Genomic DNA, 16070 nt, shown 5'->3' with positions numbered 1-16070 from the left:
ACTTTTTTTTAAATGTAAACGAGTTTCCATTTCATGCCCTTAAGATGTCTCTCCTGGGTTGCTTGAAGAATACCTTGGAGATGAATTCTTAATTCCTGGCTTTTCTGAGGCAATACTGAAAGGTCTGTAATCCTGGTTTGCTCTTTTACTTCCAGTGTGTTGCAACGATTGATTCTCTCCCCCACCCTCACCCTCACCCACTCCACACACATGTCAGAAATCACAAAATGTTTACCATCTACAGAAGGAAAATGACAGGAAATCTGGAAAACACAAGTGCTGATGCAGAATGTACTCAGAAAATGAAATATCATCTGGAACGCTGTCCAGCCTATACATTAAATAACACTGTACTATTCCAGAACTTGGAGCAGCACATACCTGTCATTGTTATTGACAATGACACTGCGCATGACTCAGTGGTTAGCATTGCTGCCCCACAGTACCAGGGACCTGCATTCGAATCCAGCCTCGGGCGACTGTGTAAGTAATTGCCTCTTGTTACATTATAAAATTTCTATCGTTTCCATTTCCTGAACAAATCAGCAAATCCTTCTCCCCTGATCCTCCACAATGGTGTGGAGGTGCCTGTGTTTGACTGGGTTGTACAAAGCTGAAAACCACATGATACCAGGTTATGGTCCAATAGGTTTATTTGAAAGTACAAGCTCTCGGAGAGCAGCTCCTTCATCAGGTAGCTAGTGGGACAGGATACATAGGACACTGATCTTATTAGTAAAAGATCAAAATATCATACAACTGATGCGATATATTAGACAAACCTAGGTGGCTGTTAAGTCCTTAATCACTTAGAATGAGACGCAAGTTTCTTTTGATTCATATGTAACTCACAGAATTTCTTTCAAGTCACTACCCTGAAGTAACTTATAGTTTAATCAATATATTTTTTAAAAAAGGTGATGTCTCAGCTCAGCTCATGCATTAAAGTGTGAGGTTAGAGTCTGTCTGTGTCCCATCCTAGAGTCAGAATGGTTTTATTTCAAAGTAGGTACATATAAAGTGTTGAATTGACTGACTGTCTACAGATTGTGTACTTTTTCAACAAAATAGAATGTGTTTGCAAATACAAATCTGCAAATGCAAATTCACCCCCTAGACTTATATGTGTGTGTGTGTGTGTGTGTGTGTGCAAGGGTGTGGGTGGATGAGGGAGAGAGAGAGAGAGGGGCAGAGAGAAAAAGTGCATGTATGTACGTGTGGGAGAGAGAATGACAGTGTGTGTGTGAGCGAGAGAGAGAGAGGGAGAGTGTGTGTGTGTCTGTATATATGTATGCATGTCTGTGTGTGTCTGTGTATGTGCGCATGCATGAGCAATGGAGAGAGCGTGTGCATGAGTGTGACAGAGTATATGCCTGTGAGAGGCTGTGTGTGTGTGTGTGTGTGTGTGTGTGTGTGTGTTTGTGTCTGTGTGTGTGAGAGAGAGAGAGAGAAAGAGTGTGTGTCTGAGAGAAGATCTGTGTGAGTGTGTTTGTGTGACAGTGTGTGTGTATGTGTCCTTGGATGTGAGCGTGTGTGTGAGTGTATAGTGTGGTGAGGTCACCTGTAGTGTGAACACAACCCAAGATCCTGGTTGAGGCCATCCCTATGGGCACCGAACTTGGTTATCAGTCTCTGCTTGGCCACTCTGCGTTGTTGCATATCCCAAAGTCCATCTTGGAGGATGGTCACCCAAAGATCCGAGGCCGAATGTCCTTGACTGAAGTGTTCCCCAACTGTGAGGGAACATCCTTGTCTGGTGATTGTTGTATGGTGAGCATTCATCAGTGGTCATAGCGTCTGCTCGGGTCTGCCAATAAGCCATGCCAATGGGATCAACTTTTCCTTGTGTATCATGTCTACAACTGTCATGATATCATATACTGCTCTCAAATCTCACCTCAATTGCCTTCGCTCTGAGGATAGCAACAGCAGCTTTTCTGACTGAACCCTTACAACTAATATCCCATCTCCCTAAAATCGTTCTAGTTAATTTCACTTGCACCTCCTCAAGGAGCCTCACATCCTTCCTGAGGATTGGTCATCAGAACTGGACACAATATTCTGGACATGGCCTAACCAAAGCTTTATAAAGGTGTTGCATAACCTCCCTGCCTGTATACTCAATGTATTATTTGAGAAACCCATAGAGATCTACAGCACAGAAAAAGGCCCTTTGCCCATTCAGAGGCGAAACACATTCCTGATGAAGGGCTTATGCCCGAAACGTCGACTCTCCTGCTCCTTGGATGCCGTCGGACCAGCTGTGCTTTTCCAGTGCCACACTTTTCGACTCTTAATCTCCAGCATTTTCAGCCCTCACTTTCTCTCCTTTGGACCATACAGTCTGTACTGGTCAAAAACAACCACCTCACTATTGTAATCCCATTTCCAGCACTTGGCACAAAGCCTTGCATGCCTTGGCATCTCAAATACATTTATGAATATTTCTTCAATGTAATGAGGGTTTCCGATTCTACCACCCTTAGGGGCAAGGAGTTCCAAATTCCCACCAATCTTCGGGTGGAAAAGACTTTCCTCATATCTCACCTGAACTTCTGTCTCTCACCTCAATAAATCTATTCCCTCAAGGACATGAATCCCTCCATTATCCTGTTTCCTCATAAATTCATACATGATCCCATGTGCTTTTCTAACTAGTCTCTAGATATAAGTTGCCAATGTCAAAGGTCTTCGTGACTGCTCCCCCCACCCTGTACCATTGATGATTTGATATAATGATTAATTCCATGGCAAGCTATTGATCTCAAATGATTCTGGTTGTAATTGAATTTTGATTATATCGGCTGCACTTTTCTCATTTGTTCATTATACATTTAATAAATCACTCTTTCTTTGCCCAGCATTCACTGAGAGCTTCAAGTCCATTCCTTCACTCATTCCATGAATTCTGCTGACCGTCACCCAGACTACTCCCAAAGGCTTCTTTAGTTGTCTCTTTAGAATAGGAAAGAATACATCTAGAAATTTTCTGCTCTCTTCACTTTTACATTTCATCTTAGAATCATAGAGTCATACGGCACAGAAACAGATACTTTATTCCAACTTGTCCATGCCAACCAGGTATCCTAAACTGGACTAATCTATTTGCCTGAGTTTGGCCCATATCCCTCAAATCCTTCCATATTCATGTACCTGTCCAAATATTTTTTAAGTGTTGTAATTGTCCCCTCCTCCATTTCCTCTGGCAGCTTGTTCCTTACACAGACCACCTTCTGCATGAAAAGGTTGCCCTTCAGGTCCATTTTAAATTTTTCCCCTCGCTCCTTAAACTAATGCCTTCAACTCTAGGGAAAAGGCCTTGGTTAATCACTTTATCTATGCCCCTCATGATTTTATAACTCTCTGTAAGGTTATAACCCTCAGCCTCTGACGTTCAAGGGAAAAATGTACCAGCCTATTCAGCCTCTCCTTAGAACTGATACCTTCCAGAGATGGCAGCATCCTTGTAAATTCTTTTCTGTACCCTCTGCTGACATACGACTGGGCAGTGATGCACAACTCAAATCATATCATTAAGTTTGCTGATGTCATGACTGTAGTGGGTCTCATCAGCAGGAATGATGAGTCAGCGTACAGAGCGTAGGTACAGCAGGTAACGGACTGGTGCAGAGCCAATGACCTGTCTCTAAATGTGCATAAGAGGAAAGAGATAGTTGCTGACTTCAGGAGAGCACAGAGCGACCACTCTCCACTGGACATCGACGGCTCCCGTGTAGAAATCGTGAACGGCACAAAATGTTGTGGTGTCCACTTGGCGCAGAATCTCACCTAGTCCCTCAACACCAGCTCCATAGTCAAGAAAGCCCAGCAGCATCTCTACTTTCTGTGTAGGTTGAGGAAAGCCCATCTCCCATCACCGCGCCATCTTCACTCCATTCTACAGAGGGTTCATTGAGAGTACCCTGAGATGCTGCATCACTGCCTGGTTCAGGAAGTGTACCATCTCGGATCGTAAGACCCTACAACGGATAGTGAGGACAGCTGAGAAGATCTCCAGGGTCTCTCTCCCCTCCATGACACCATTACACCACACGCTGTAATAATGATTGATCATTAAAAACCATTATTTTAGCAGCAATTCGAAATGTTATGCAAAGAGTTTCAGATGGAATAGAATGTGATCATACCGTGTTAAGGAGCCTGACAGCTTGGGGGAAGAAACTGGTGCACAGTCTGGCTGTGATAAACTGATTGCTCCAGTATCTTCTGCCAGATGGCAGGAGGGAGAAGAGTTTGAGTGAGGGGTGTGGGGGTCTTCCACAATGCTCTTAGCCTTTCGGATGCAGCGTGTGGTGTAAATGTCTGTAATGGAGGGGAGAGAGAGAGGAGTTTGAGCATTCTCCTGGTGCATGCGTGGGTTTCCTCAGGGTGCTCTGGTTTCCTCCCACAGTCCAAAAATGTGCAGGTTAGGTGGATTGACCATGCTAAATTGCCCACAGTGTCCTGGGATGTGCAGGCTGGGTGGTTTAGCCATGGGGAATGCAGGCCTACAGGGACAGGATTGGGGGATGTATCTGGGCAGGACACTCTTTGGAAGTCAATGTGAACTCGATGGGACGAATGGACTGATTCCACGCTCTAAGGATTCTATGATTGATTCGATGATATTGATTACTGTAAGGTATTTAGAGCACCGACTGGCAATTCAGCAAACTTAAGTGTGATTCCTGGATGGATTATTGTTACCCATCATGACCTAAAGGTGCCTGCCCAGCAATCTGCCCAGGGGGTTAATATGCCTGTCAGCCACCTCTGTGATAATTCTTCACACACCACACTCAGAGTGGCAGGGCCTGACCTGTTGCCATCGACCTGGTACACAGCTGGCCTTTAAACATGGTGGGGTGCTGGGAATTATTCACTGACATGTGCCACACAGTCCAAGTGTGACAGCCTAGAGCTCTGGTGTGGACATAATGTGGAGAACAGCAGAGGCAGCATCCTTCAAAAGGAGTTCATGTTTCGTGTGCAGTGCCCCTTCATCAGAAATGGAAGCAGCTGGGAAAGGGTGGCATTTATGCTGATGAGGGAGGGTGGGGGTTTGGGTTGGAGGAAGGGTTTAGAATATACGGAGTCAGTCCGAGGGAGTGGACCATGCTAAGTCATTTGGGTTCATTCAATAACGGTCAGAGCTTAACTGGGGATGTCCAATGGGCTTCATTGTACTGGGTTGAATGGTGACAGTAACAGGGGGCAAATGCAGAGAGTAGGTTGGGACCTCATGGTGAGTAGGAGCGGATTAGGAGCTCCAGGACAGGGAGTTTCAGACAAGTCATTGTAACTCTGCCCTATACATGGGGATGGTATGGGACCAACAAGATATGGAATTTCCCATGTCATTGATTCTGGGGGTGAAGTAGGCACTTTATGGTTATATAAAGGAGCTCAACAGGAATGGGGGGAAGGCTGAAAGGCCACAGGACCATGACCACAGGGAACAGGAAGGATATTGGCAAAGTTCAGTGGTACTTGTACATCACAGTCTGTATACCACTCATACTGAGACAAAACTGGAATCTTGCCAGGTCAGTTTGAAAGACAGCAGCACAATAACTACGCAAAGTAGCTGACACCGTGTGCTAAGTGGGTAGGGCACATCACTACATTTTCTTTGGCACAAAATAAAATGTTTAGACTTGGAAGCTCTGCTCAGGGCAACGGCAGTCATCCAGCCTCTACTGGCTCAGTATTGTCACCCATCTGGCTTCAATTTACATGTTCATGGTGGGGCATCCATTACCAAATGGCGCATTAAGAATTATGGCCTCAAACGATCATGACCGTTACATTGTGCAAACCAACTCCTTCCCTATCATGCCAGGTAAGCAAACGAAAACAGACGAATGAATTTCAAAGCAACACCTGAGCTTTCCATTTCACAAACACTAGAAGTCAATGCTTTAGAGCTGAAACATTTGCACACAGTACTGTAAGATTGCAAGTACATTGTCTATGATATTCCCTGGGTTGGAGTGAGGGTTGCAAGCTTTCTTTCCTCAGTGGTCGTGGTTGGGATGCACAGTGTATGAGGCAGTACTTAGCTTGCAGTGTTTAAAATGGTGTGCTGCTGGGCTTTACACTAGTTGTGTGAATGTTGGAAGGTGCTGGCCGCCTCTCCTGCCATGTGGTTCTAGAGGAAGGGTGCCTATATCCCAATTTGCATAACTAATAAGGTGAAGAATGTGGAAGATGGCATGAGAAAAGTAATTGCAAGACTTGATGGTCCAGGATCCATGATTCTCACTCAACAAAATACTTTTTTTTTATTTAACCCAATTTTATAATCAACCCATTCGGAGATGTTTGTACAGACCTCTGGAACAGGGGGACTTGAACCCAGGCCTCTCATTCCAGAGGTAGGAATACTACCACTGAGCCACAAAAAGGTCCCAGAAAACTCAGCTTTTTTAAAATTTCATTTTTTCTTTCTTTTTAGACATTTGTGATGTTTTGTGCTGGCATTCTATAGGATTAAAGTCACAAACAACTTTTCCACAGTAAGTATTTTTCTGAGCCAGCTTTTTTTTTAAATTAAGCTATTTTCATTTCTAACCCACCTATTCAGAGATGTAATTACACACCCCTGGAGCAGTTGGGATGTGAACCCGGGTCTCTTGGTCCAGGGGCAGGGACACTACTACTGCAACAAAATGCTTTAAATGCAACTTGGAAAATTTTGCTCATCCATACAATAAAACATTAACATTTTTCAAGTAGCAGCGGAACAGGACGTAGCTGAGAAGTTAAACAAAGAAGCTTGTTTGCAACAGATATGCGTAAAATTATATTTGCAGAGAAAAGAGGAGATGTGGTCTGAATGGTTGTAATTTTCAATTTCCAGCCTGTGTAGGTCAATGCAGAGCAACACCACCTAATTAAGGATTGTTACAGCTTGAACAAGCCATGTCAATATAATGAAGCTTTCCCCAGTCCAATTTTCAAGCAAATTAATTCTGACGTTTCAAACTGCAGCTCATCAAACATATTTCCACAATACATTACAGCCATCATCATAACATAATCCTTAAAATTAATATTTCATACAAGTGGTGTGTCTGTTTTGTTGATTAAGCACACGGAGACAAATCTTGAAACTTAAACTTAATTACTGTGAGTCAAAGAGTAAAAACAGTCTTCATTTGCAACACTGCTGAAAACTGACTTGTGTTATTTCATTTCCTCCACGCTGATCAATAATCTAAAGAAAACTTTCTTTTGATTGTGGTGGGTTTATAAACACGCATCTCAGCAATCATCTTGGAACAAATGGAAGGCTGTAATAACTCTTGTGGAATTGGCTATGGATAGCAAATGGTACTACATTTGTTTTATGCAGTTTGTTTTGCCTTTGCCTTCAAAAGCCCATTACCATTTGTGATAGGATGTTCTTTATTGTGAAATGGTTTCTAGACTTTGTTTTTGCCTTGCTTCCTCAGCTTCGTCTCATTTGATGGCTGTCCATTATGACAGCCTTGGATACAGGATATATGACAGAAGGTGGCATACAATGCACAAACACAGGACCAAGTGGAACTTTACAACCAATTAAAGGCCGTTTCACATGCCAAGTGCAGCTTGCATACTTATTTAATTCATCCATCTCAGTAACCCTGAGGGATGGAGTCACCTGAAACTTCTAAAGCTCAACCCACACTCGGCAGCTCTGTCCAGTTTCTTCATCACAAATCAACTTACCATTAGGCCTTTAATCTTATTGAAATGGATGACTGAAACAGTTGGATGAAGCAGGGATTCCATTGGGATTCGACCTTTACAAACGTGAAGGGAATTTAAGGTTAAACTGGAAAATCAGTGTTCAGTATTTACATGGAATTAAGTCTGTGGTTCAAATCTGGTTGAAGAAATCCTTGAATGTCTTTCTGTATCTCCATGAGTCCTCTTTTTTGACAAAGGCACCCTTTCCGATAGAAAGTGTCTGCTTAGCTGCCCTTGCTCAATGCCCTCCCTCACCATCACCCCGTTTCTGCTGAAGACCCTTCACATCATAAACTGTTGAGATCATCATAATTGTGTTAGCTGTGTCTGTCCTATTCAGTATCAATCAGTTACAAAAGAAAAAAATATCGGGATAAGATCAAAGAATCTCTGCGGTGTGGAAGCAGGTCATTCATCCCGTTGAGCCCACATCAACCCTCCAAAGACCATCGCACCTAGAGCCATCCATTCCCTACATTGCCCATGGCTAACCCACATATCTTTGGACACTATTAGCAATTTAGCATGGCCAATCCACCTAACCTGCAAATCTTTGGGACTATGGGAGGAAACCCATGCAGACACAGAGAGAATGTGCAAACTCCATGCCAACAATTGCCTGATGGTGGAATCAAACTCAAGTCTCTGGCACTGGGAGGCAGCAGCACTAGCTACTGAGCCATTGTGAGAGCACAGGAGCTGAGCAGTTACCCATCGTTTTAATTAGTCCATCCACGTTATCAATGGTGTGCTATCAGGATTCTGCCCCACAAAACCCTTCAAAGAAAATCCTCTGGATTTTACTAATTCACGCTGAAATGAAATCAAATGCCATGCCACACTGCACTTTGGATGCTGCCTGAACTGCTGTGCTCTTCCAGCACCACTTATCCAGAATCTGGTTTCCAGCATCTGTAGTCATTGTTTTTACCACATATCCAATCTTGTTTCCTACCTTTCTTATCATCACTTGGTTTTCTTCTTTGGGTGGCCGGATAGATATTTCTATGACCCCTTTCTACTTTACTGGACCGAATGCATTCATCCAAATTCTACTAATCCATACCAAAGCTTCTAGCCATGCCTCACTTTGGAAGCACTCCCATCTTGAAGTCAGATAGCTGTGGGTTCAAGCTCCATCCCAGAAATGGTGCACAAAGTCAAGCCTGACACTCCAGTGCAGTACTCAGAGATTGGTGCACTATCAGAAGTGTTCTCTTTCAATGAAATGTCAAAGTGAGACCCCATCAGTCCTCTCAGATAAGAAATTCCACAGCACCAGCTCGAAGAACCTAGGGATGCTCTCACTGGTCTCCTGGACAATGATTGTTCTTCAAGTAGCATCACTAAAAAAAGGATTTATTTGCTCAGCTTCACATTAATACTTGTGGGATCTTGATGTGTGGAGATTGATGGTGATGGAGCACATCTTATAACGCAATCTGCTTTAAAAAGCATTGTCTGTAAAGTAGGATTGTGAAATCGACTTTAAAAGTACTCAACTTCACCTCAGCAACTTGCAGGAGTTCCAACTTTCAGTGCCTGAGTGGACTGGTATCATAAAGTCATTAGAACACAGGAGAATTTGGATTAGTGGTGCTGGAAGAGCACAGCAGTTCAGCCAGCATCCGAGGAGCAGCTGCTGCCTGAACTGCTGTGCTCTTCCAGCACCACTAATCCGAAATCTGGTTTCCAGCATCGGCAGTCATTGTTTTTACCTAGAACACAGAAGAAGCCCAGCTGCTCATTGAGACAGTGCCAACTGTGAATAGAGCAATCGATTTATCAGTCTGCATTGGCCTGAGGCTTATATCCTTCAAATACCCATGCAATTTCCTTTTGGAGGTCATGACGAAGTTCGCTTTCACCACACTTGTGGGCTGCAAGTTCTCAACCATTACCACACGTTGCACAATATAGTTCTTCCTTACATTCTTCCATCTAAATCTTGCCTGAAACCATAAAACTAACATTCTCTTATCATCAGATACTGGAACAGCCTTTCTTTCTATAGCTTTGCACACCTCCCTCATCTCCCCTGTAAATTTCATCAATTTTCCCAGTTTCTCAGTGTCCGTCCCATCTGTTCTGATGTTGCTAGCTTTTACAAGTGGGACTCCGAAAGGCCTACCTTCTTCCCATCACTGTTGTTGAAAGGATCCTCAGTCATGTCCAACCCCTCTCCTGCACTTTGGCCCTCACCCCTTCACTTCCCTCCCACATCAACGATCAGGTCCCCTTTATCCTCACTTTCCATTCCATCCAAAGGATCAGAAGCTGCCATTTTCTAGTGGGATATCACCACCAGACACATATTCCCTTCTCCTCCCTTGTCAGCCTTCCACAGGGCACAATCCCTCTGGGACACCCTAGTCCATTCCTCCTTGACTCCCAATGCCTCTCCACATCCTCAAGGCTCCATCCCATGCAATCACAGAAGGTTTAACAGCTACCCATTTACTTCCTCCCTCCTCACTATCAAAGGCTCTGGACACACCTTTCAGCTGAAGCAGTTAATTTATCTGCACTTTGTTCATCTTAGTCTACTATACTCGCTGCTGACAATGTGGTCTCCTCTTTACTGGGGAGATGAACCACAGATTTGCAGAAACCTTATGCTCTGACAACAAAATTGCCCCTGAGCTTCCAGTTGCCTGCCACTTTAATACAGCACAATGTTCCCCGGCCAATGTCTCTGTCTCGGGTTTGCTGCAGTACTCCAGTGAAGCTCAGTGCAAACTGGAAGAACAGCAGTTCATTTTCCTCTTGGGGACTCGGCAGTCTTTGGGACTCAATAGTGAGTTCGATAATTTTAGAGCATGAGCATCTTTGCCCATGTTCTTTACCGACACCCTCACCTCAGGCATTATCATCACATGGGCTGTTACCACGAACAACCCATTGTCAGTCACTAATGGTCCCATTAGCAACGATTGATTCTCCCAGGTTGACTATTACCCATTCCTTTGTCTGCCCAGCTGTTGCTCTCTCTCTATGCTTCATCTCCAACTAGTATTCTTTTCCCTTTCCCACCAGCCCATCTTCAGCGTGTATACCAACCTCTTCCTCACAGGTGGCATGGTGACTCACTGGTTAACACTGCTGCCTCACAGCACCAGCCACCCAGGTTTGATTCCTCCCTGAGGTGACTATGTGGAATTTGCACATTCTCCCCCTGTCTGCATGGATTTCCTTTGGGTGCACCGGTTTCCTCCCACAGTCCAAAGGTATGCAGGCTAGGTGGATTCATCACGTTAAATGCAACGTTTCAGGGATAGGGTAGGCCATTGGGTCTGGGTGGAACTGCTCTTCACAGGGTTGGTGTGGGCTGAATGGCTGTTTCCACAACGTAGGGATTCTATGATATCCTAGCCACAATCAGTTCTGAAGAAGGGTCACTGGAGCTGAAATGTTAACTTTGCTTTCCGTCCATAGATGCTGCCGGAGTTTCTCCAGCAATTTCCATTTTTGTTTCAGATTTCCAACATCTGCAGTACTTTGGTGGCTTTTTATCATCAACTCTCCCTTGTGTTTCCTTTGCTCCAAGACGTAACCATCCCACTTTTGCGACCCTAACCTTGTAGCCAAATCTCCTCATACTTGGTGAAATTCGAAGTGCTGTCGACCAATTCTGAGAGTGGCAAGGTGGCTCAGTGGTTAGCACAGTTCCCTCACAGTGCCAGGGACCCAGGTTCGATTTCAGCCTGAAGTCACTGTTGGTATGGTGTTAGCACATTCTCCCTGTGTCTGGGTGGGTTTCCTCCGGGTGCTCTGGCTTCCTCCCACAGTTCAAAGATGTGCAGGTCAGGTGAATTGGCCATGTTAAATTGCTCATAATGTTCAGGGATGTGTTGGTTTGGTGCATTAGTGATGGGGAATGGGTCTGGGTAGGAGAGTCGGTGTGGACTTGTTGGGCCAAATGGCCTGTTTCCACACAGTAGAGATTCTGCGGTTTTCTATGGAAGGGTCTCTTGACCTGAAACATTAACTCTGATTTTTCTCCACAGATGCTGCCAGACCTGCTGAGCTTTCCCAGCAATTTCGGTTTTTGTTCCCTCATACTTGGAATCAATCTGGTAACCGCCTGCTCTTCCTCTGAAGGGCTGTCCTTTCAACAGTGCAGTCTTGCTTCCATTTCCAGGTGAGCCTTTCTCAGGCCTGTTGTTGAGTGGAGACAGATTTTGTCCCATAGCCCTAAGCTCCTTAAGAACTAAATAAAGAATTGTCCTAACTTACTTCACAACAGACCCTCCCAGCCAGCAGACAAGGAAGAGATTGTTTTTATCCTAACAGGATAGGTTGGATGTGAACCCAGGTATGTGGAAGGCTTGTTCAAAACAATGTGCAAAAATAGCAGAAATCTTATAAATTGGCTGGAAAATGTGTTACAAACATGAGCAGGCTCATGAATACATTGCCAGAGAATGGTTCCCTGAGGAACACACTCTGTGCTTCTGAGGTTAGTCGCTGGAAGAGAGTTAAAGGTAAGTGATTTTTATTGTGTTGTTTGCATAATCCCTCACACAATGGCAGAAATGACAAATTCTCAATTCTGCTATTCCCGTTTGAATGATCTGATTTCCGACCATCAGAGTCCAAGGGAAGATCCCTCCTCTCAGAGCTCAGCAGTGGGGATTCCCCCTCAGCATGCTGCCAGTTATCAAGTTGCCTCGCCAACATCCCAATCATTGTGCAGCATTGTCACCAGTACTTTGCCAGGCACGTCTCTCACCGAAGGTTGGCACGTTGCAACATGCCAACCTTTGGGCATCACCCAATCACAGAATAGCAGAAGGAAGCCACTCAGCCCATCAGGTCTATCAATATGAGCTAGTGGCTTTTTGCTTGATGTTGGTTTTTCCACACAGTACTTGTTCTGTTACAATGTAAGAAGAACATCACAAAGAAGAATATTTTCCCTTTTAAAGCCCTGTCCTCTATAGATCTTCCCTTGTGCCCTGTCAAAAATGGGCTTTGATGCCTAAAGTCTGGTACAAAAGACAGGAAATTGGAATCAGGGATTCACTCCAATACTTTACTAGTGTTAAATGTACTGACTTATTTACTTTCACAATGGGAGTGTGCTTATGTAAAATCTTTCAGCCCAGTTTAAGGTGTACTTAATTCCTTTTCTGCTGATTGTGATTCTCAATATCCTGTGCTGCAGTCTTGTCCCACACTACTCCTCAGAGAGAACGGGAGAGAGCGAAACCAGGAAACCCAGACACTAGTTTCTTTACTACGTGACTCCTTTTCTGAACCTCTGTGCAAAAACACACAATCCCCACACCAAATTAATATCTCAATGAATCATAAAGTTTAATGGCTTGAGTTGTAAACCCAACCCAACTGCCAGGTTGATCTTTCCAATTTAAAAGCATTTCTAAATATCTATAAAGTGAAAGCTTTCCTTTGCACCAGCAATCAGATTTCGGATATTCTTATGCATGTTATGTGGTAAGGATGCATGCTTCATTATTACATTTTATGAATCTTTGGGCAGGAATCCCAACTGGCATTACAGTCACTGTCGATTTGATTCTAAAGGGTGGTTTTGTTGTAGGAACACTTATAATGCCAAGGACTGGGTCCTAAGCCTGCCTTTCTTGGCAAATGGAAGTAAATGAAATGTGAAGTCAATGAATGCTTTGAGAAGTGAAGATTACATGGAAGGATGCAGATGGGAAAAAAAAAACAATGGGCTATCTGACTTTCTTCTATCATTCCTTTGTCAAAATATTTTATTCAATTGCCCAGGCATACATGATAAAGACGAACAAATTGATTGACGTTTTATTGAAGGTCAACTGTCTCTCAGTTCCGTGCTTCTGCTAACCATGACCCTGAAGCGTGTTAGTCCTTGGTCTATGCTTGAATTGTTTGATTTTCTTTCAGATGTTAACCTGCCTACAATTCTCCTGATGCAACGGGCGAAAAAAAAAATTATGCTTGCTTTTCTATTCAAGAAATTTGTAAAGAAGGGAAAGAATAGAAAGTGAGTCTGAGATAATCGGTAAGATGGCAGATAGAATACGGGAAAATGCTGTGTGGTTTGTAAGAGTGCATTTTATGATCCATATTTACAGAAGATCAGCACACACTGGGAACTTGCTCCCTATTCACTGTTCAAAATGTAACATCTGAATGGCAGCCTTTTCATACTCTTGTGTGTTATTTGTAGAGATGACAAACCTGAGAAGCATCAGTGCAGGTCCTTTAAACTTGTGGAACCTTGCAAAACAGAGAAGAGACCATTCAGCCCATTGTGCCAGTGCCTGATTCCAGGGTCCCTAACCCCCTCCTGTTGCCACACCACTCTGCATTTATTTTCCTCTTCCACCTTCCGTTTGGAAATTCACTCGGAAATCTGTTTCCACCTCTCTACCAGGCAGAGTGGTCCCGATCATAAGAGCTCAATGTGTTAAAGAAAAATCCTCATTTCTCCACCAGCCTTCTATTAACCAATTATCTTAATATTTGTTTTCTTGGTATCCCCCTATTCACACTCTGCGAGCGCCAGCTGTAAAATTAAGCATGTAAGCCCAAATGCAGGGTACTAATTGTAAACCATTTGACATGGCTCTAGAGTCTCGTACAGCCCAGATCAGATGGACATGCAGTGGCTGAATTTACCCAGCCCTGTACAATTGGATCTGGAGACAGGAGGACCAGGAGATGAGCAGTAAATGCCTTCGCAATAAACTTGTTATTGGTTACTCAACAAGTGTCTTCTGGTTAACCCAAGATGATCCATGTTAGACCACTTTGGGCTTGAAGGAACACACACACACACACACACACACACACACACACACACACACACACACACACACACACACACACACACTCAAAGTCTTGAAATTCCCTTCCTAATGACAGCACAGAAATACATACTCTCCCTGCACTGCAGAGGGTCAAGAAGGTGACTCATCATCACTTTCTCAAGAGTAATTAGGTTAGCCAACTAATGTTGGCCTCGCCAGTGACACACCTTGAACAGATTTGATCTGCTTTGTACATTGATGTTATATGTGGGCTCAAAACCCAATTATGTCCCTGACACCTGGAGGGACCTTCAGCCTGACTAGTTACAGTCCAAGAAGGGGAGCTGGGCTTTTTAATGACAATCCAGCACTTTTCATGGTTAGTGCACAAATGACCTCTTTATTGAGTCCATTCCCCTAACTGTTAGTCAGTCTGGAATACTGCCTGGCAGCTGCTGGCAATGAGCAATGGCGAGACAGCAGGCTGTTTTACATCGTGTCTAAATTTCCTTCCAGTAGAAGTCAAAATGGCAAAAGGCGAGGGTGAGTAAGGCAGAGAAGAGACATTCTGAAGACAAGACAATGATTTTAAAAATCTTCAACACCAGGTTATAGTCCAACAGGTTTATTTGGTGCTTTCAGATAAACCTGTTGGACTGTAACCTGGTGTTGTGTGGTTTTTAACTTTGTACACCCCAGTCCAACACCGGCATCTCCACATCATGGAGACAATGAATGCAGTTGTCCAGCTCTCACTGCCTAAAGGAGAGGTCGTGGCAAAGGTTGTCCATAAATTGCTCCAGGGAAGGCCAGTATGACATGATGGATCAAATGGTATTCTCTGTGCAGTAACAGATTTCATGATTCCAGGGAAATGACAAAGTGAGAGTAAAATGACAGAAGAGGGGAAGGAGGAGCTAAGCTGAAGGGAAGAACAAAGAGATGGGACCTGATCTATAAGCAAACCATGATGGAATTTGGGATTAACAGAAAAAGCAAGATATACTTTTGTGCCAGGATTTTGATTTTATGATTCTGGTTGTACTTGACTCACTGATTAAATCACAAACATTTGTGTGCATTACAATATGTGTTGAGAAATAGTTTTCTGCTCTTTAAAGCCTTTTCCTGAAAGGACTCTGTCACTCGTTCAGGACTGCAGACATTGCTTACATAAGAAAGCGAGTGTAAGATTTCCACATGTAAGAGCTACACGGAGTGGGGATGAGGGATGGAATGGGGAAGAGTCGGACCCTATCCTTACTAGGTACGCATCCCTGGTGTCCGGAGTCCTGAGGTCATGTTGCAGTTGTATAGGACTCTGGTGAGGCCTCATCTGGAGTATTGTGTGCAGTTTTGGTCGCCATACTATAGGAAGGATGTGGAAGCTTTAGAACGAGTGCAGAGGAGGTTTACCAGGATGTTGCCTGGAATGGTAGGAAAATCTTATGAGGAAAGGCTGAGGCACTTGGGGCTGTTCTCATTGGAGAAGAGAAGGTTTAGGGGAGATCTGATAGAAGTGTATAAGATGATTAGGGGTTTAGATAGGGTAGATACTAAGAACCTTTT

At 43.9% G+C, this 16070-nt stretch overlaps 1 long non-coding RNA gene across 1 annotated transcript; it reads left to right on the top strand.

Annotated features, from left to right (window-relative positions):
- The first annotated feature begins 400 nt into the window (after positions 1-400).
- Positions 401-7546, top strand: LOC132821627 (uncharacterized). Its single transcript, XR_009645340.1, has 3 exons — positions 401-483; positions 6458-6518; positions 7458-7546. It is a non-coding gene; the product is annotated as an uncharacterized LOC132821627 (long non-coding RNA).
- Positions 7547-16070: the final 8524 nt, after the last annotated feature.

Source organism: Hemiscyllium ocellatum, chromosome 13 (genome assembly GCF_020745735.1).
Source record: "Hemiscyllium ocellatum isolate sHemOce1 chromosome 13, sHemOce1.pat.X.cur, whole genome shotgun sequence".
Classification (NCBI taxonomy): domain Eukaryota; kingdom Metazoa; phylum Chordata; class Chondrichthyes; order Orectolobiformes; family Hemiscylliidae; genus Hemiscyllium; species Hemiscyllium ocellatum.
This window is presented reverse-complemented; position numbering and strand designations above follow the sequence as displayed.